The sequence below is a fragment of the Bactrocera neohumeralis genome, chromosome 2, assembly GCF_024586455.1.
Source record: "Bactrocera neohumeralis isolate Rockhampton chromosome 2, APGP_CSIRO_Bneo_wtdbg2-racon-allhic-juicebox.fasta_v2, whole genome shotgun sequence".
Classification (NCBI taxonomy): Eukaryota; Metazoa; Arthropoda; class Insecta; order Diptera; family Tephritidae; genus Bactrocera; species Bactrocera neohumeralis.
The window spans coordinates 90,374,196-90,396,690 of record NC_065919.1 but is presented as its reverse complement, the minus strand read 5'-3'; the positions used below and the strand labels follow the sequence as shown (position 1 = coordinate 90,396,690).

The 22,495-nt window shown below is 37.4% G+C and overlaps 1 long non-coding RNA gene across 4 annotated transcripts; it reads left to right on the top strand.

Moving 5' to 3' along the window:
• Positions 1-323: 323 nt before the first annotated feature.
• LOC126767721 (uncharacterized) lies at positions 324-13,062 on the top strand. 4 transcript variants are annotated; one of them, XR_007669152.1, is made up of 4 exons: positions 324-895; positions 8,715-9,791; positions 9,853-11,403; positions 11,492-13,062. It is a non-coding gene; the product is annotated as an uncharacterized LOC126767721 (long non-coding RNA). The 4 variants fall into 4 exon arrangements; XR_007669151.1 differs by having other exon boundaries at positions 9,853-11,428; positions 11,495-13,062; XR_007669150.1 differs by having other exon boundaries at positions 9,853-11,428.
• Positions 13,063-22,495: the final 9,433 nt, after the last annotated feature.

The following is a 22,495-nucleotide window of genomic DNA, read 5'->3' as shown; positions in this document are numbered from 1 at the left end:
TACTGTGAAAGCAAAAGCGAACGCAGTTGAGCTGGTATTAGTGCACGCTAGTTCATGTCGGCTTTCTCCTCTATACCAATACAACGGGCAGCAAAATTTCCCCTACAGTTTCAGTTCTGTATATTGTTGTTGCTGAGCTCTGTTGCTTCGACGATTTCAATTTTTATTCTGGCTGCTTTATGGTGGTGACTTATTAGCGATGCTGGTCAATTGGTGGCGGACTAAGGCATGCGGGGGAAATAATGCCCAGACGCGCAAGCGCATGAAGCTTCAATTCTCACAAAAACACAAAACATTAATAACTTTGGGCGGATGATCGCGATTCTGATCAGTTGCAAAGTCGAGCTCAATCGGTGATGAAGTACGCGAGTTGGTGGCAAGAAAAAAAGTAAATAATAAGTGATAGAAGACACATAGATTTTTAAAATAAAAGGAACGAGATTTGAAATTTAGTTTCGAAATATTAAAATTTAAATGCTGTTTACAGTAAGCGGCTTACTGAAGCTATTTATGCTTCATTAAACTATAATTGGCCGATCAAGCATACCGATCGGGAGCCGAATTTCATTTGCGATCGCGTAACGAACGTTTAATGAGCCACGGGGTTAAGACCTCAACAGAAATACGCGATAGTCGTTATCGCCACAAGCCGATGGCGCTCGCAGTTCGGTCCAACCGGTGCTGGGGTGCACTGCTTGGGCAATAATCGGGCAGTTGGGCCAGCTGGCCGGTGCTGCGGTGGCGGTTTTGTCTCGTGTAAGCTGCTCGATATTACTATAAAATTGCTTTTTGGTTTGCACACGTGATAGCTTCAAATGCGGTATCAATATCGGATAATACAAGTATACTACTGGAACATTGGTGATATTGATGGAGGCAACACTACGGAACTTAGGTGAGTCCCATACTTTAAAAGATTATTAAATTCCAATGGCATTCAAACTCTCTATTTGTGTGCCAAAAAAAATATATTTTTAATCGCGAGTAAATGTTCTCCAACATACATACTACACTTACCTACAAACACATTTAGTTATAATTATTATTTAGTCTGCTTGCAGTGTTATTTTGTTACTTTCCGAGGCGGCGTTCGTCAATGCGATAAGCATGTGCCAACATTCCCATATCACTGTAATATTTGCTGCCATGGACCATAATGTATGTACGTATGTATGTACGTACGAATGATGTGTTCGAAAAAACAGCGCTCATTTGTAATTAAACTTTATTTCGGTTACATTACATTCGTAGACACATAATTATGTGGCATATTCGGATATCCGCAAACATTCGTGGCATACTCAAGCCAGATCTTCAGATCTTGGTAATTTGCTCAATGAATAGCTGCACACTGACACAAGAAAACAATATTGACACATACATACATATGTATGCTTGTTTGTGTTCGTGTGTTCATATGTGGCTTGAGCAGCGTTTAATTGACAAAAATTTAATGCAATAAAACTTGTGCTTGGCATTCAAAAAATCAGCAAGGCAATTATGATGTGAACTCGCATATCTTTATACACACATACATACATATGTACATGTATATTCAGGGCGCATTCCGTTTCATGAGTAATACCAAATGTTCGTTTATGCTTGAGCTCTTGCTAGAATAGATCAAAGCAGCATTATTTCAGGAAATTAGTTCAATTCGAAGTTCATATTTGAAAATGCCATATGTTAATATCAGTTTTCCTAACCATTGAAAAATGTGCATTAAAATAGGTGCGAACTGTTGGCAAACATTCATTGATTATATTAGCGATAGCTGTGTGCCTAAAAATACCATAACGCCGGTTGTGGGATGTATGTTTGCACATAAGCGCATGCGATAGCATCGAATATCAAATCGAGTAAAGAGATTTAGGTGGCTTTGAGTTAAGTTGAGCTGAAATGAATGTTTCAAACATATGACACTCTGATATATTCGATAGTCGAAAAAGTCTTTTCGTATTTCTAATCAAATTTCAACAAATTTTTTCTATGTTTATAATGCGCTTTAATGAACCTAAAATGTACCATTTCGGTCTTGCTTTATTCCATCAGTGTAAAAGTTTTCTGGTTTCTCGGCAAAAACTGCGACAAGTAATTTTCAAACGCTTCCTTGAAGCCAAATTTACTGCATTAAGGAAGTTCTACATTGACCAAAACCAATTATAGTCCGATGGTGCAATGTTCGGACTATATGGTGGTTGCATCAAAACTTCCCAGCCAGCTCTCCCAGGTTTTGCCGAGTCATCAAAGATGTGTGTTTACTAGCGTTGCCCTGATGGAAGTCAAAGCCCTTTCTGTTGATCAGTTCTGGCCGTTTTTTTCGATTGCTTGCTTCAATCTCATCAGTTGTTTACAGCAAAATGTAGAATAAATCGTTCGACCAGGCTGAAGCAGCGCATAGTGGATGATTTCTTTCCAATCCCACCAAACACTCGGAATAACCTTTCGAGGCGTCAATTCTGTCTTCACGACCATTTGTTGAGTTTCACCATGCTTGGACCATGCTATTTTCGCACATTATTGTCGCAAATGTTAATTCGGTTCATTAAATTTTTCGCAGACAAGTCATGTGGTACCCAAACATCTAGCTTCTTTTTGTAGCCAGCCTGTTTTAAATGGTTCAAACCCGTTTGATGATAATTTTTAAGTTCCTTGGCGATGTCATTGCTGCTAATGTGTCGGTCATGGTCAAACTTTTTCATAATTTCCTCAGCTTTTTCAACGATAGGTCGACCAGTGCGAGGTGCATCTTTCACATCGTTATTTCCAGAACAGAAACGAATCAACAATTGTTGTGCTACACGAACTGATACAGTATCGTCTCCGTAAACTTCAGAAATTTCATTGGTGGCTTGCGTGGCATTCTTCCCTTTTTTATTTAAAAATCTCAAAAAATATTTCTTCAATATTTTCAGTCATTTTTGAACACCTGCAGCTTTTTTTCAACTTCCCCCAATCTAATTTTTTTGGTTAAATGAAGCTTAAGATCTCGCCTTTCCAACATTGTATGGTGTGATACAATATGGTTGGTAGCACTGGAGATATACGACTACAACGACATCTACTGACAAAATACGAAAATATTTTTTCGACTACCTAATATTTCTCCAAATCATCGAAAATCTTCTAATATCAGCAAACAAGAATTGCCATAACGTGGCAAATGTCTTGTAGTGAAACGATTAGTATTCTTAAAATTAAGTTGATTGTAAATATCCCAACACATTTAGCTGCAACTGTAAGTGGATATGCATAAATGAGTTGTTTTCATAACTCGGAGCATAAATAAAAACCAATGACGACGTGCGAGTAGCTGTCTTCGGATTTTCTTTTTGCAACAATATAATACTCTGCTTACACATATATCTTCATGCATATGCATCTATACTCCCGTTATGATAGCCCATTCCACTTAATTTGTGTTCATGCAAATTGCAAAGACTGTGTGCTTGTGCAGGGCAGCATTTACGGTATTCACCGTCGTTACTTGCCGATCTTCCGCCACGCAACCCGACTACCAGCTATTAAAGGTAATTTGCATTTATTTCTTAATATAGAATTTTTCTCTTTGCTCGCGCACCTTGCGCCTTTTCCGCGTTCCACCTTTAACTTTTTTCAAAAGCAATTTTCCTGCAAATTATTATAAAAATTCATAATGAAACGGAGAAAAGAAAACAATACGTGCCCATACCGACGACAATATAGCCGATTTTGAAACAATTTATTTTACGTTTTCTTGAAAATGGAAATGGAAAAAATGAAAATAAAACCTCTTCAACCCTCTCATTTGTTTGTGGTGATTAGGGAGTTATAGGCGCCCTTACGGTGGTTCAAATCGCAGAAAAATTTCACGTCATAAAAAGTTTTGGCCCACATAGGCAATGTCAGACCGCGTTGCGTACTTTTGGCAGGAAAAGGCCCCTAATGAAAATCTTCAGCCGCTTGGGACCTTTATGAAAATTTATTTCAGTAATATTTTTTGCAATTAAATAAAGGGTGTAGAAAATTACGGCTTGCGCGTATGACTAGTATGCAGATATTATTGTTGGCCTCGGTGTTGGTGATGTGCCATTGTCCTTTCTTCCGAAATTTTCATTACAGCGTTCTCACCAAGCCGTGGCAACTACAACTAAATCAAAGGAAAGCGCAACAACATCGCCAACGGTACTTTGCTACTTTCTACAAAAGCAGTTATTATTTCGTTAGGTGATTACATTACTTATGCATATTCTGAGTTACAGTTAGCTGTGTTCCACGTACTCATACACACTCTCACACACATTTAGCGCTACATATAGTATAATATACCCTTACAGCACATATTCTTCAAGCCCAGCAGGAAAGTGCTATACACTGCTTGGCGCTTAGTTGCATAACTAATTTGCATTGTCCTAGTCTAGTCCAGTCCAACATTCTTCAAGACACAGCAGTAAGCATTTGGTGTGGAAAATGTTTGGGGTAATTGTTGGAGTTTTGAACTCGATATAAGTCTGAAGCGCTCACTTTTTCCTACAAGGACTCTTCAAACTTATTTATATGCATTTAAATATTTTTGTGGTGGATATATGTTTTGTATATTTCTGCCAGGACATGCTCACATATTCCGTCATATGAAGTTATGTCGGAATTGTCCTTGTTGTCGTCCTAAGCGATTTACTCTTCAAGTGTTGGTAATGTCAGTTGTTGTTTGTAGTTTGGTTGTTGCTCGTGTTTGATGTGTAATTTATTTAAGAGTGTTCTGCATACACATGCGCACATACATACGTACACATACATATATGAGGATTTGCCGTATTTGTTAGCTTTGCTGTCACCAATCGTTGTTCACCTTGTCAACGGCCCGACATCAAGTCATCATCTTATAAAAATAAGCAAATATGTGGACAGGTATGCCAGTTATACTGAAAGGATTTGTAGCCGGACTAACAGTTCTTGTGATTTTTATAATAAAACTATCAGTGCGGCATTGGGAATTTATTATTAAATCCTTGTCTCAGCGATTGTGACCGTTGTAGGCCAGTAAATTCGTGTCAGTAGGTTCGCCATGTGCAAAAAGCTAGGAAGAGGTTTAAGAGATTTTGAGTTGACAAGAGTCGTGAATTCTCAGGTTTATCATTAGAATTAATTTTGAATGCCATTTTTCAGCATAATGTCCATAATAAACAAGAAGTGCTTAGAATTGACACCACGGACCACCTTTGTGACCATTTATTTTGCGAATATTACTAAGTAAAGGAAATTAATGTTGATCCAGGCTCATTATAGTGATACCTTTTACTCAAACTAACCTCTATTTATCCAAAAGTGGCTTTGCTTTTACAGAATTGTCCTTTGAGTTTTAATTCCATATTTTGGAACCTCAATCAGAAAAAATATTTGCCAATAATTATGTGTCAAATAGGAAATATTTGCAGATGAAATGAATGTAAGGCTTTGGGTAAACTCATGTTCTCTTTATGATTTTAAAAAATTGTACATTGTGCGAAGCTTAATTTCATGTCTCACTTACTAATGGTATTTACGTTGCATAATGGGCGTGTGTTGGCGAATTTCCTTTATTGACTGTAGTGATGCGTTTGTCGACTCATTGCCACAACAAGGAATTTTGGCTTTTATTCGATCGTGTGCGCATTAGTCTCGTTCCCCATCCGTTCGTCGCATTCCAAAAGTAACTCAGTTGGTAATTGCATGCCTGCAGCAACTAAAATTGGGTTACTTGATGTAGAAAATTAAATTGTTGATATCTCATTTGCGAATCGAAATCGAAAATTTCGACAACTGTTGTGGTGGGGTTGACGCAAATGAAAAAACAATAAAAACACATACGACCTTTTACAATAGATTACGCGTATGTGTGAGTGTGTAGGGACCATGGAGTACACAGCGTTTGATTGGGAACCCTGAAGCAAAGCACCAACCATTTTAAAGTTCAGATACCAAATTGGCCTTTGACTTGCTCGGGTTTGACGCTGCCTCAGGTTTGAGTCAGCTTTTAGTTGGCCCCTATTTTTGCTGATGAAAAGGTTCCTTTGGTGATAAGGAATATTTTGAAAAATAAAACATTTGCGGTTATTGTACCTCGAATGCAGTTTTTTGAGGGAAATTTTGGTTGATTATAGATTATATTAATTTCATATGGTCTTTTAAGTTATAAGAGAATATCAGGTATCCAATATACTTGAGTGTCCAATCCCTTGTTATTTCCAAAACTTTACGAATATCAGCGTCTTAATCGATTTTATTTCATATATTTTTTTTTAAATGTTATCTTCAAGTTTTTTTTCAATTTCGCCTACAAAAGCTTCCTGTTTATATTTAATTTCACCTTTCCAAATTCTCACTGCAACTCTCAATACTGGCTGAGTTACTCATACTCCGGCTGTCTTTCTACGCGTGTGCTGAGCACACACCCCGAAATATGCGTGCGCTTCGAGTATATTCAACAGTTCCCTTTAACGAGCTGACTTTTCACTTTGCAGGAAATTCCACTTACCTTCCCGTACTTATTTGCTGTGGAGCAAACTTTTTTCAACAAATATGGAAGGTAAACTCGTTTCGAGCAGTCGGTGATTCTTTGCATGTTCGTTGTTATAAAACTCGCATGTGTGCAGTTAAGTACCCGTTAGTGGGTGTATGTGGATGATACGTATGTGTATGTGTGGGGCTCGGGCATCTGAACACAGTTATTCATGCATGATTTCTTGTATGTGGACGAGTGTTTGGTCGCATATTTGTCAGCTCGCAGGTGTCAATTTATTTGCACACAACTGCTGAGTGTTTTAAGTTATCGACAAGGCTTCAAATCTTCTCAATTTTAAATTCAAGTTTATTTAAAAAACGTCTGAATGGAGAAATTTGTTCATTTGCATTCTGCTCTCTCGAACTGCTTTTTGTTTCTACCTCTTTTGGCCACTGCTTTTTGTGATTAGCCTCAGTCTCTTATGAACATTTCACACCTTAACTTTGCCACTTTTCTTCTAGGTCCATTTAATATATGCTATGTTTTAAAATACAAATAGTAGTTATAGCACAGCACTTCAGCTGAATCTATTGTTGGAGAGCAACTGGATACATGGGAAGGGTATATCATCTTCCTATTGTACTCCAATTTATTTATATCAGCTTCGTTGATTTAGTTTATATAATTCGCTTACTTAATTCCCCACTCTAAAAATATATACTATTATGAAAAAAAGTAATACACTTAGGCCATAAAAAGCCTCGAACGTTAAAATGATATTTTACAAAAGGCGAGACTTAAAAAACAGTCAGCTAATAAAAAAAAAGAAGTCTGAAGAAAGTGCATGATTTCATAAAGAAATTTTTTCAATTTATTTTTCATAATGAATATTCAAACATGACATGAGTCATTAAAGCGTGTAAATGTGTAAAATATTGATGCTACGTTTATAATAGCGTAGAATGGCCTTGCGTAGCTTCCACTTAAAAACGATCACTAACGATCACTCACGATCAAATGACACAATGTAACGTTGCTCAATTCAATTAACGACAAAATTCAATTGAGCAATTTGTGGTCGAAAGCTAAATACCTACGCACGTTCCCGACCTTTCACTGAGTTCAAAAGGGTTAAACTGTTGATTGGCAGTAACCAGCGAAATATAGAAAAGACAAGAGAATGCCAATAAGTGTGAAAGACCCTCAGCCAATCGTAAAGCAATATTGCACACAAAATTTAGAGAAGATTTGCAGTTGTATGACACAATCTCTGAACTTATTTATGCCGAACTAGAGTGTATCTGTAGACTCTTAGATTGCTCCAATGCATTGATCGATGTATGTAAGTACATCAAGCGAGAGGCAAGATCGTTCCGTAGAATGAAGCCATAAATGCTATGTGTGTGTATGGTCGATTGCCAACGATTTTATATATATACTTATGGTGTATTATCGAAATTTCTGAACCTATGTAAGAATGCATGCATGTAGTATGTATAGTATGTGAAACCGAAAAGTAGAATACCGAAAATAGCAAAGAGCGTGAACACAAACAGAAAATATTTCTGAAAGAAAGCGACGAAACATTTTTTAGAGGGTCAATTAAGCCAATTTAAATTTAATAAATATGGCAATAATTAAATAGAATATTACTACGCGACTACGCCACAAGCAGACAAACATGAAATAATGTCATATTTGCTCCCCTCTACTTATGTATGTATGTATGTAAGGAGGAAAGTGTGCTTATCGCTCGCCTAGTCTCATTTGCTAGCCTATGAAGCTGATTATTCAGCTGTTGTTGAGCACTTGGAATTTACAATAGCTCGATGCGCTTTTGTTGAGAGGGAAGCCACCATTAAGTGTGTTGTTTCTCAAGTTCAAGCTTCCTGTCGGACATTCGTTCGCTGCTAGTTTGACTTTAAGAGCGAGTGCGAGCAGCAAAAGTGATATGGACGACAAGTGGTATTCTTAATTTTCTTTGCATTCCTCGATTATAGTAGTATATGGAAATGCAGTCATGAATACATTTGAACTAGCTTCCTACTTATTTGTCGCACTTGTGTATTATTTAGAAAAATGCAGCGTACTGTCAAATCAGACGTAATATTCTACAACATATGCTAAGTAATAGCTACTTTCCTTCTTCATATCATTAATTTAGAGCATTTTCATATCGTTCAAAACGATCTTTAATATTCTGAATATTTACATAGTAAACCTTCTTTTAACCATTTATGTTTTGTATTTGCAGACACAGATGATTATTCAGCTCAGCATTATGATAATGCCTTAAACCTTCTGTGATCATCGTAAAATATATTGAAATGGTGAAAGTCGTTTTTGTCGGAAAATTATGCAATTAAGTGGTTTATATTTCGCTAATATCGCTTTTCTAAGTACTAGTGCCGCAGGAGATAGTTCAAACGACACATAGTAGACCCCTGCTGCCCCAGTGCTTATCAAAGCGTGTCTAGTGTCAACTGTCTGGTGTGTAACGGTTATAAAATTACTACAAAAACAACTAAAAGTGCATAAGTGAAGAAAACAATTAATAATTTAGTGACTGGTGAGATATTAGAGCTAATGGTGAATAGTGTAGACGGGTTATGGTTCAGTCATGGTTTATGGATTCGGGAATCGGGAATCGGCTGGAACTTAATGATCAGTTGGGGAAAATATATTATCTAAATTCAAAGTGTTATATAGTGGATAAATAATATGGATAATATTAAAATACAAGCCACAAATTGAAAGTGAATTATGGCTAAGTCTTGAACGTTATGTAAGTATTAATAACTATTGAACGGATAAATATGCTAATCCTAAACACAAAACGGACAATTTCAAAATGAAAAGTTTCATTCACTGGAGCCCACTGCTAACTATCCTATTATTTATGCAGACGTTTCTTTGAGGAAGATAGTATCAATTCTTTCATTGGTCTCCTATTCATCTTCAGCGCAGATACAGATTAAGTACATAGACGTAAGCTTTTAGAATTGCAAAATACACAAAGCGAAACGAACATGCAATATGTATTGTGTTAAACAAAATCGAAATAATGATTATTTAATGAATTTTGTCCAACAGAGTATTGAAGTGCGCATGCAGGCTTCCACTTTCCCAATGTTCAATTCTTTTGTGAAATTTTTTTATCAAACAAAATTTAATAAAAAAAATTTTCATTTAACTCTGTCGCAATGTGCAAGGCAAACAAGTCTATAACGGAAGCGCAAAAGGTATAACGGAAGTGAAGACAAGATTGGGTCGATAAAGTGAATAATGGATCAATACGCTAAAATATGAAGTGGCAACGTTAGAAAATAAGGTGAGTAGTCCCAGCTTTGAATGTGTTCATACTGTCTAATGCATTGTAGAATTATTTCCAGAACTGACGTCCAGGAGTTATCAGTATTGTATAAATTTTGAACAAACTTCTATGCTTCCTCAATTGAGATGAAATTCTTCAAAATCAGCGATATTATCACTAAGCTTTCTTATAAGGAGATACAGCGTACACTATGGTTCTCTTTAATGCAGAAAATAATCAATTTCAATGTATTATTTGTGGTTTTTTACATATTAACCCAACTGAAATAAGGTACTAGATACAGCGTAACAAAAAGGAACACCCTAATGCATAATTACTCATATTTCAACATGGAAATTTATTAAAGGAAAAACATATGCATGGAATCGTATGTGATGAGTTGAGCTGAGTTTTCATTTAGATACATATTTTATGTGCAATATTCATATAAATTAATATTAGTTTGAACCGGCTGCAAAGCTCAAAGCTTAAAATTTTTGTCAACAAATGTTCTGTTCTGTTCTTTTAGAATAAATAAAAACCCACTAAGCAGAATTAGTCTTTTAAAAATCCTAAAAGCCATAGAAAGCTGAAAGCCGAAACCTCAAGATGTTGACATTTGAGCTGAGCTTAGGCTCGCTGCAGAAGTGCTCACTGCGCAACATGGCCTACATTCGGGAGTACTTGTCTTTCTGCTTGAACAGAGTGCCATTGCATGCACGCCTGCAAGTGAGGTTTTCATAAAAATACACACGGCACATATACGGTGTATGTAGTATATATGTATACTAATTCTGTGCATTTGGATTTGGATATGGCTGCGGTGTTCTGCACATATATTTACAAGCATTTATTTATGTATTCCACTGTTGTCGGCTTTACATGCTTGATGACAAAATGCGAAATGCAAAAATCGCTCAAAGTTCCATGTACTGATTCCGGCCACCGAGCACAAAGCAAAATTTGAGTAGCCAGCCTTGTAGGAGGGAGGAGGAACGGGGAGTGCCGAGTGTATAAATAATGCTACCAGCATAACAAAAGCCGGGACAATGTATACACAGCAGCTTAATAAGAAAACAGACAACAAGTGCCGCTGCTGTAAGCGCATAAATGCAAATGTGTGTGTGAAGTAAGCAAAAGCGGGCTCTTAAGCCAAACAACCCGCAAATGTTGGCATAAAGCTCAAAAGCAACGCAAACTTCACTCTGTTGATACACTAAACTCTCGGCTCCAACAATTCGCCAATCCTTTTCTTAGCCGCTGCAAACAGACATCACTAGCAGCACGCATGCCTACATCAACGCACACTCATACACTTGTAATATTGTGTGTAAGGCAGCTGCAAATACATATATTAGCATGACATCTTACATAAACAAACTCGTACTTTGGCGCAGCAACATTAAGTCTGCAACGTACCATAGTGCTTTGATTGTTTCTTTTTTGTGGTTTGCGTAGAATGAAGTATAATTGACGTGCCTAACGCATGCTTTGCTTTAAGACGATGTGAGCTTGAAGACACCTTCATCCATAGGCAGAGGCTACTGTGGAATTCATGAGAAATTTCTGCTTAATTTCACTTTAAGTGCCGCCCTAATGAATATACGCACTCATATACATACATACATAGGTATGTGGATATGATTCATGCACAAGTATGTTACTTTTAACAGTTAACTAACAGCTGACAACACTATCTACTTTTGTCTTGTCTGCAGCAGAGAACAACGCATAAAACCAGCACACAACAACAACAACAACAACTGAAATGGCCAGAAGCCTATTACATTGCATACAAGGCGAGTAACAATGCAAAAACATTACCTAAATGTTTATTCAAGTTATTTAACTTAAACTTCAAGTTAAATTAAGCAAACAAAGACAGCAGCAAAGAAATGACAGCCTCAGCGGTAGTGAGGGGCAGGTTAAGCTGAACGGCGCAGCTTGAGCAGCATGCGTAAAGCGCAGCGACAACTTCGGTCGTAAGAAGACACAACAACGCCAACAACATGTGCACAGAGCGGCCACATTAGAGCCATTAGCTAAGGGATCTCAAGGTAAATATTTAAAGTGGAAACAACAATATGTCAACAGCAACAACAACCATAAAGAGCGCTGTGGACCTAGTAAAGCGAGTACAAAGGACTAACGAACCTCCAGGAGAGCAATAACTACTCGAGGGGGAGAGCGGTAGCAAGCCATGTATGTACATGATAATATTAGTAAAACCAACAATGTGCAATGTGACTGAATGCAAGCGCATGTGTGCCAAAGCAAAGATCAACGACAACAGATGATAACGACCAGGGAAACAATCAAGCAAGCAGGCTAAGCAAATCCACAAACTTCGCCGCTTGCCACTGCGTATACGTAATGTCTAATTCACTTATAAGCCTTATGGTGGCTATGTAAGCCTCATTGTATATAAGCATAATACAGTTATAAACATGGTGTCCTTAACTGAAACGTGTGTTAGTGTGGGTAGATGTCTCAATCAAAAGTTTCTTCCACGCGCACTTTTTGTAAAAAAATCGATTTTGCAAATAAATGTACAAAGAATTGGTCTCTTAGTGTTTGCATGCTGGAAGATTATCAGAAGATTACATTTACATATATTATTGTGCGCGTCGCTTTAATTCCATTGCGGTCCACTATTTCGGGAAAAGTGAATATGATTCGATTTAGTGAGCACCGTATACATTGAAATAAATTCATATCCCTGGTTACCACATGCTCAAGGATCGTTTGATGCGGAAATTTCCAAGCTTATTAAATTACATTTTATGAATTCCTTAGCGTGTCAGACATGAAGTTCCATTCTGAGCGGCACACAAGCACACATGTATGTGCATGCACAAATGGCATAAACGGCATGCGAATGCCAATAGATAGGATAAGCATAATGTGCAGTTAAGTTGCAAACATTACTCACTTATGGAAGGCGCCAAGCAGCCACAGACACACATTTATGGCTTGCATTAGCGCTTAAATGGAATTGCAAGTTGTGGGCAAAGAATATTGCACTCCTACACACACACACACACACATACACACAAAATAATATAAGTAAAAGCACTTGCAAGAATCATAAGTAAATTGGAATAGTTTGGCTGAACGCCATTTTAACTCGTTCTACATCGGAAAAAATACTGTAGCAATCTAAATAATGTAAGAATAATATCAAAGTGAAAGTTTTGCTAGCAATTTGTATTTAATGCATATTTATTTCATTATATTATTAAAATAAACTCAGTTTTGTACCGAGTTGCGATCTAAATTTTCCCGCAAACGCTCTCAGTGCATGTGTTAGCTCCCAGTTTGTGTTAGTGTTAGTGTGAGTATTTAGTTGGGGAAAAAATTGTGAAACGCAGCCAAGAGAAACCATGGCGATAAGCTGGCAGCACACAAAAGTGCATACAAGTGTACATAGAAACTTTGAGAAAGGAAAGTGTGAGTAGTTCGAGCAAACTTTCGAATGCAAAATTAAAAGCCAGTTGGTGACTGTTCGTGAAGCCTACTCAAGCAAAAGTAGTATGATTTCTGCTTTTAAAAACGCACGAAAATTAAAATATTTTCGTATTTTGTCAATAGATGTCGTCGACCCTATCATTGAAATGTCAATGAAATTATGGAAAATATTGACCAGGACCGTCAGATAAGCAGCCATAACATTGCTAAGGAATTTGACATTCATCATCAAACGGTTTTATACCATTTCAAAAGGCTGGCTACAAACAGAACCTCGATATTTGGGTACCACGTGAATCGTCTGTGAAAAATTTAATGGACCGAATTAACATCTGCGATTCTTTGCTGAAACGAAATGAAATTGAACCATTTCTGAAGCGAATGGTAACATGAGATGAAAAGTGGATTAAACAAGACAAAAATGTGCGAAAAAGATCATGCTCTAAGCGTGGTGAAGCTCAACAAATGGTCGCAAAGCAGGATTGATGCCTCGAAAGGTTGTGCTGAGTGTTTGGTGGGATTGGAAAGGATTCATCCACTGTGAGCTGTTTCAGCCTGGTAGATTGATTTATTCTACATTTTACTATCAATAACTTATGAGATTGAAGGAAGCAAACCAAAAAAAATGACTCGGCAAAAACTGGGAGAGCTTGGCTGGGAAGTCTTCCACCACATAGTCCATTATAATTTGTTCGGTCAATGCAGAACTCACTTAATGGAGTAAAGCTGGCTTCAAGAGAACTCTGTGAACATTACTTGTCGCAGTTTTTCGCCGAGAAACCACAAAAGTCGCATAAATATTTCGATTAATAAAAACGAAGTATATTGTGTACAAACATTAATTGTCTTCCATTGAATATCATACTTTGGCTTATTAAATTTAAACGCTTTAATTGCTTAAAATAAATTTAAAATCATGATGTAGAAATTCACACATATGTAAGTGCAAGTGCATGCATTATATGGTGGAGGAAAAATTTATAATTTTGACATTTGAATTCACTGTAAGCCGTCAATCGCTCGCTTGCAACCTTGTAAGCTCAGGAAAAGCCCGCACAGGCATGCAAACAATGCGTCGAGAGCGCATAAAGCAAGAAGCGAATGCGTGCTGCTCACATACTCGCACACATATGCGCGCAGAACATGTTGCGACACACATACTCGTGTATACAGTTATGCATACACTAAATTACTCGTACATCATGATGTATGCATGCATGACTGGCAGGTAGGAAAGTAACAATTTCAATTTCCACAAGTGAAATTTTTTGCCTCGGGCTTTTATACAAATATGCCCACGCGCACAAGTACCCGCTGCAAGTGTGAGTGTGTTAAGTATGTGTGTGGATGTACATAACGAGCATGAAATGATATTGAAATTTGTTTTCAAAATTGGCGCAACTTTGTTTTCCATTAAAACGCAGCAAAAACTATACATAGCAGCTTTATAGCTCGTGAGAGCTGCAACGAGAGCACGAGACTGCTGTTGGTGGGCGGAGTGGGGAGGGCTGGTGTGGTGTGGCAATTTGCATACCCATGCAAATAAAAATTTGCATACTTTGCGGCGAGTTATGCCTGGCTGATGCTAATGCCGCATTCCGTGTGTGCACTTTTACTTATAAATAAGCAAATATTGGCGTGGACGCGTGTGCATGTGCCGTTGTAGCTTATACGCATGATAAACAGCGCGCTTGATAAGTTCTGCACCTTTATGAACACGCGCGCGTATTCAAATCTGTTTGTGAATGCATGTCGATAAGTAGCCACCCTCAAATATAAATCTGATTTTGAAGGCCTAGGTTTTAGAACTAGTTCAAATGCAGTCAACGGTAACCAGTTGGTACAAAATATGCCTGGTAGCCTAAAAGTATGCTATAATAACTCCAAATCCCTCTCCATATCTCTTGTTTAGCGGTAGATTAAAAAGAGAGTACCATAGGGAAGCGAATTAATGATTTTAGAACCTATCCTAAAGGCTCTTCGCATATTATTGTGTGTAGACTACGCTAAGCATTTTATTAAAGGATTGCTGCGGCTAACCCAAGTCGAACCGATTCACGTTATGATCTCTTCACTCGCTGTGTCTGAGTGGAATGAACTACTGATAACAGCGCATGTGTAAGTATGGCAATATTTGCAGGAGCAACGCGAGTTACTCGTAATATAGCCATTGCGGAGTAACAACAACATAAAATGCAATTTTCATTTTTACGATCGTTATTTTATATTTCCGCCTCTTGAAGGTTATTGTTGGCGTGTGGCTTCATTGCTGTTTTTGTATACATTTATTTTTTTTTACTATGGAGCCTTCACTGCTTCTTTATTAAGAATTGGCAACATGCATAAAATTGCCATTGTTGCTTCTTGGTAGCATGCAACCAGCGAAGTAAACAACGTACAAACGTAGTTGCTTCCTTCCTTGTCTTTCTTGTCTCCCTTTTATTCTTTATTTGCTCGATCGTAGCGCGTTTTACGTCCACTTTTATACAGCGCCCGACCGTCAGCCAAGTAGCCATTGATTTGCCGAAAAGTGGCAACTGAGGGGTGCGAATGGGAAATAAGATGAATGAAAAAAGGACCAGAAGACAGGAGGGGTGCGATGAAATTGTTGCACAATGTGACGTCTTTACGTGTGTATTTTCAGGCGTAGTCGTGTAGTTTCGTTTTTGCAACTTTTACTCAAAAGTTTCTCATTTTAACCGCACCACAGCTGAGCACCAATTCTTGTTACAACGCAAACTCACACACATGTTGGTTAACTGTACGGTATTTCCTGTGTCTCGGATTTGAGCCAAAGCATTTTTGTTTGGTATTCTTTATGATTTAATCTTATTTATTTTAATTGCCGTGTTCGTAGTAAATTTACTCTAAAAGACAGAAGACATAATTTTGTATTTTAAATGTGCAATTTGAATTCCAAAACGATTGTCCAATTCAAATCCTTCCAAATGGTTTGCATAACTGTATATTTATATAGTTAACTGGAAAACCTCTTTGATGAATTAAATGATTTTAGGTTGACTGAACAAATTAATTGAAATAAATTGTTGTTGTTGTTCTGTGTAATGAGTTCTGAGACAAAGTTGCTCAGATTCCGTAAAAGTCAGCAGTCTTCAAAACTGAATTGTTAAATCCTTTATAAGAATGTTATTTTCACTATAGATTTCCACTTGGACTTAAGAATCCAAATATCAATAATTCACTTCGTTTATGAAAGGTCCGATTCTCTATGTACATAGTTAAGCTCAATTTGAAGCCAAAGTCAAAAAGCCCAAACTTATTTGAATATACTACTTATCTTAACAGTCGATAATGCTCAGGAGTGTGCTACCGTTTGAGGTTTTACAAGCAAAATCCATTATAGTTTGAATAGCGTTGCCGCTTCTAATTGCGAGCTGCAAATAAAACTTCCTTTTTATGATTTGCAAAACGTATAAACATTCGGTGTGAGATGCTCCCTTTACACACGAATGGCAAAGACATTGCTATGCCGTGTTATGCGTTTACATGCTTGTAAACACGCTGGTGAAGGTTACGTGGGTTTAGGTAAAAAATAAATTCAATTACAAGCATTCGCTACACTGGGACTACGACATGACCAACTGACCAACGCAACACATAAAGTCCTATTTTTATGAACTCGGCAAAGAGCGAAAAAAGGCAAGTAGAATAAACCAAAAGAAAATGCCTTTTAGTACTAAACAACAAGGACAAGGCGGTAAAAAACTAACTGCTCCGAAGAAAAAACGTCCGAAGCACGAGAGCACATCCTATGAGTGCATAAACGTCAACTAAGCACTCGGCGTGTGTTGGAGCTCATAAACATCAAGAAAACGTGCTACCGAAATGCAATAACGTACGCGGCGAGAGCCAATGCCGGACACAAACATGTACCTACATACATATATGCGCTAACACACTCACACACCAAAACACACACACAATTTCGCAGACAAAAATATGTTCCTGACATTGAGGGGATACATACGCACAGGTTGTGTGTGGGGCAACTGTGCGCGCTTACGACCTTTCCTAGTGCGTCTCGTAAGAAACATTTTAGTACAGCTCCTAAAAGTATACTTCACTACTTGTGCCAATATAAAATACACTGGAAGTAATGCATGCGGTAATGAAGGCTAAGGAAAATGCCAAAAATGGTCATGTAGTTTGGGTGGCACGTCTCTTTGTCAAGTGCGCAATCCGCTACATACACATGTGTGTGTGAGTGTAGATTGCAACATGTTTACATGAGCATCTTCACTAAATTACAGTACGTACATACAAGCATTTATAACTGCCATGTCCATAACAATAAAGAAGCTTTGATATGAAACCAATATACTTGGGACACTCACAGAAGCTTCAGGAGAATTTTAGTTCCGTTCATTAGATTAAAGGTTTAAAGCATTGTAAATATATTTCCAAAGGGGGCAAGGAGCAGTTTGAAGACTATATAAATCATGAACCATTTTCCATATTAATTTTAGTAAAAAATCAGGCTAAGTCTAGTCTAGAGGAATGAACTTCAGGTAACTTTTGAAGTGTCTTAACAAAGGCAATTAATATTTTTACTAAATATTTTTTATTAGTTATTTATTAACATAACAAAGATATAAGGAAAAATAAAAAAAAAGTAAAAATCATCGAAAACCGACAGCTGAGGAATTGAGGATCTCAAAAACTTTGACACGTTATCTTACCCTCAAGTATATCTAAGAGCAAATATATGAACTAGAATACCCCCTTAAGGGGTCAGTAGGGTAATCTTTTTTCAAATTTTCTTTTTGCATTTTCTGTTCCCTAATAATAAGAATTAATGTAGAAACCCACTTTACCATTGGAAGGTTTCGAAAAAGGCTGAAAAATAATAATACCACTCGACGTTCGAAGTGCTCGAAATGCACACCTTGCACTTTAAACGCGTTTTTCTCAAAACACACTTTTTTAAAATGGCGGACATGATTCCGGTCGAACTAGTCATCCGATTTGCTCAGTTTTTTTTTTTTTTTTAATTTTCACAAAACGCCTGGCTATCGTCGCTACTAGATTCGTAATTTTTATAATTTATTGACAATGTTATGACAAAATTTATGTAAAAGACATGGGGAAAAATGAATTAAAAAAAAACGTTAATTACTTTTATTAACTTTGATACTTTATTTATCAACATTTTTGTAAACATAATTGCGTATTCTGAACAGCTAAGACATATCATAATCAACCATTAATATTCTAATGGAATAATTGGGCTTTTAGGTTTGGCATTTATTTACATACATATACGTTGACTGCAAAATATAGATTAAATTGACGTGGGAGAAATGTAATCAAGTATGGAAATATAATTTTAGATGAAAAATTAAACCAAAGTAAGGTTAGGTTAGTCTGTTCGGTCAATGAGCCATGCATAGACCACTTTCGGTCCTTTGCGATACTTGATGGTGATCAGTTACTAGGTCTAAGGTACTTGTTGCGGTCTAGAGACATAGAGATCTATGTATAGAACTTTGAGCTTTCTTGTGAAAGCAAGCAGATCCGTTTTCTCCGGGTTCAACCCGAAACCTGCTTGCCATGCCCAATTCTGGATTGTATTGAGAGTGGTGGTCATAGTACTACTAATGGTCTATAGACACCTACCTGTTATTAAGATGGCAATGTCGTCCGCATATACTACTAACTTATGGGTTTTCCCGTCCAAGCTTCGTAGCAGTTTATTCACCACTAATGTCCACAGAAGCGGAGATACCACTTCACCTTACGGAGCACCTCCACATAATTCCTTGGTCATTCTAGCATCGTTCCATTCTGCTCATATCCTTCTAGAGATCAGGAGGCTTCTGAACTATCGTTGTATAGTAGGATCAAGACCACTATTAGGATAGATTCCGTATAGACATTGTTAAATGCTACAGAAATGTCCAGAAATACTCCAAGAGCAAATTCCTTATATTCAAGAGCCCTTTCGATATTAAATATCCGTGTATGAAGTGCAGTCTCTACTGATCTGCCTTGCGTTGCGGCTCTCATTTCATTATTTACATACTGCGCTTTAGTAATTCAGAGAGATAGTCACACTATAGAGATTACTTTATCATAAAGTGACCACGCCTATAATATCTAAAGATAATAGTGACAAATTATGGAAATTTCCTAAGTATTTTAACGAAACTAATTTTTACTTGAGCGTTTTTTACAATTTGGTACTATTATTCGAACTAAACTACTTTTACGGTGAGTTTACAAGGATATGAAAAGTAACTGATTTTCTCCAAAAAAATATAAACATAACTGTAGTATAAAGGCTTTTAGTTAATTATAATTCAATTCATTCCAAAACATTATTTTCCAATCAACTCTAAATACTGCTTTCCGGGTAACATATTTGCCCCGATGCATTTGCTTGACAATCTCTTCAATTTCTTGTTATTACAATTTCTGACAAAACTGGCAAATGATTGCTACAATCAAGTCATTTGTACAAATTCCAACCGTGGCCCCAGCGATGCATTTCCATAGACGTTAGTGCGGATATAACACGCGATGTGACTTTACACCTTCCACAAACGATTGCAAACACACACACACACACACACACACACACCAATGCGAAACTGCACATGCTCGTATTTGCGTATAATTTTCTAACTCACACTAAGTAGTGACGAAGCTGAGTGCAAGCGCAGTCTGTTTATTTACACACCGACCGTAAAATATGAAAACTAACATTCACGTGTGTCACACACCAAGAGCAGTGCTTATGCCACAAGTACATATGTTTCTGGAAATTGCATATATTTTAGCGCAGTTGCGATTGCATTCCTGAAAATTTCAAATTATAATTGAGTTATTATTTAGTTGACGGTGCTGTGCCACAACCGTACACACATATGCGCAGGGGAACCGCATTCCTCCACACTCTTACATGCCACTTGTGTAATAAATAACATGATTATTCAGAATGCACCGTGAACTGATTCAAGCAGTTAACATAAAACGGAGGAAAAAGCGATTTCGCTGAAGTAGTAATGGAGCTTCGCATAAAGTAGTCACTGTACTACTATTTTAGGATTTATGGGTCTAAGTGCATCATAGCTACATATGTACATATGTCTTCCACAGATAGGGAGGGTAAAGACTTCTAGAATCCTTTGCATTCTCTAATAACCAATTCGATTCCCTTTCAGAACTTAGTTTTTACTGAATAATTTTTGATTCGGTGGCATAAAGAGAGAACAGCAAAGACCGATTCAGTTGCTCCACTATCGTGACCACGGTTCCGGGTTGAGTTTTCCTTAACACGATACTCTTATTAAATGGCTCGAGAAACTATATAAATCCACGATACCATGCTTAATTTAGTCAGAAACACAACGCAATGATTTCTCAGCTAATACCGTTGTAGAGTTCGACTGCAGTAACGGTTTAAGTAGTACTTAAAAATTTCATAGCTCGCGGAAGTGCAGAATGAATCACTGTTCACATGCCCATTGAACCGTTGGCAAAGTGGAAACACTAAAAATCACGCCAAACTATGTGACAACATCGCTCGCACAACCCCGGGCACTCACATTCCCTGTGGCACATTAACTTTCATTGCATTGCGTTGCGTTGCAGCTAGTACCTGGTATGAAAGCGCACAAATTGCAACAGTATGAATGTGCGGTGGTTATTGCGTTTACATGAAGTTATGGAATTTGGTTAGACATTTTTTCTCCCTCATTTTTTGAAAAATTATGACATACTCGTTTGCCACACCCACCACATTACGAGATCGTTAGTGGTGGGGGGTGGCAAGGTATGGTACAATTCTTTTACTACTAACTTTCTGCTCGCTATGCAAGGTCTGCTGGGTACTTGTGCAATGGCGTTGTGGCAAGTTATTAGTTGACGTATTCATGCCACTTCATGGGTGCACCAAGTTATTGCACTACTCGTATATGCCAAGTTCGGAATGTTGTTGTAAACATATGCATATTAGAAGCTATAAACAGACGAATGAATATGCGTGCTTGTGTGTGTGTGCGTAACGTGGCATGCAACATATTTAAAAGTGCACGCACGCCGTTTCATACAGGGACAATGCGACGTCAAGCAGCCGCACAGGCGCACAGGTCGCCCGAAGCTGGAGCCGAGCTGAAATGGCAATCCAGTAGTCGGCGGTTGGAAGAAACGGTGAAGAGGCAGCTGCAGGCAGGCACGCATGAATGCTTCGTTGACTTTATTCACAAATGTATAGACTTGTGAGCAGAGCTATGAGCTGGTGCACCTGTATGCTCGAGTATAAATGCTTTTGCTTCTGAATTGCCGTTACCGAACGCCGGCAAAGTGTGAGTGAGTGTGTTTTTCAGCTATATTTCGAAGTATTTATCAATGTTTCACTTTGACGCACTCGTCTGTTGCGCAGAATTTCGCACTTAATTGTTGATGGCGATATGATTCCGTTTGTCTATCAGGAATTACTCGCACACCACAGTAGACTCGGTTGGCAGTTACTCACACTTACTTCGACAGTTATTTTAAAACTTTACCAGCGGCGTGTATCACAAAGCTAACTGGTTTGCCGAGTGACTTTTCCTATATAAGCAACTAGTCCTTTTATATGATGACGTCATAAGTACAACTAGTAGAAAATGAGACTAGAGAGAGACATGAATCGAACAATCATATCAATATACTTAAGTACTGTTGGTGGGAGTACAGTCCAGATATTTTTATATGTGGAAGAAACTTTAAAACATTTCCTTTTTATCTCAAAAAAATTGCAAACCTCTACAAGAATGGAGAAAACGAATCAACTGAGGTGTAATATGATGAAATAAAAGAAAAAAATATACAGATATGTAAAAGTATTGGTTACTGTTTAACTAATTAAATGAGCCATCTAATTGTATAATTAATGAGTAATTTCTCAATGAATTGAATATAATCCTAGCCCCCAAAAAGGCCCTACATACGTACATATCTCGGCGCCGAAGCCCCCGTAAGCTTAATCCGGGCCTTCTAAAATCACCATAAAAGTGGATTTTTTTTTAAGGATTACTATTTCAGTTGAGATATTGATTACAAATTTCATAAAAATCGGAAAGGAATTAATCTTTTCTTCGCTTATCTAAGAAATTAGGAAATTTCAAGAGTTAGAGTTTCAACAAGCCAAATATATATATTCTTAAATAATGTCTGGTTGTATTAACCACTTTTCTCGTGGGTATTCATTTTTTTCAATTTAAACTTCCCATAGCACTTTTAAATGCCTT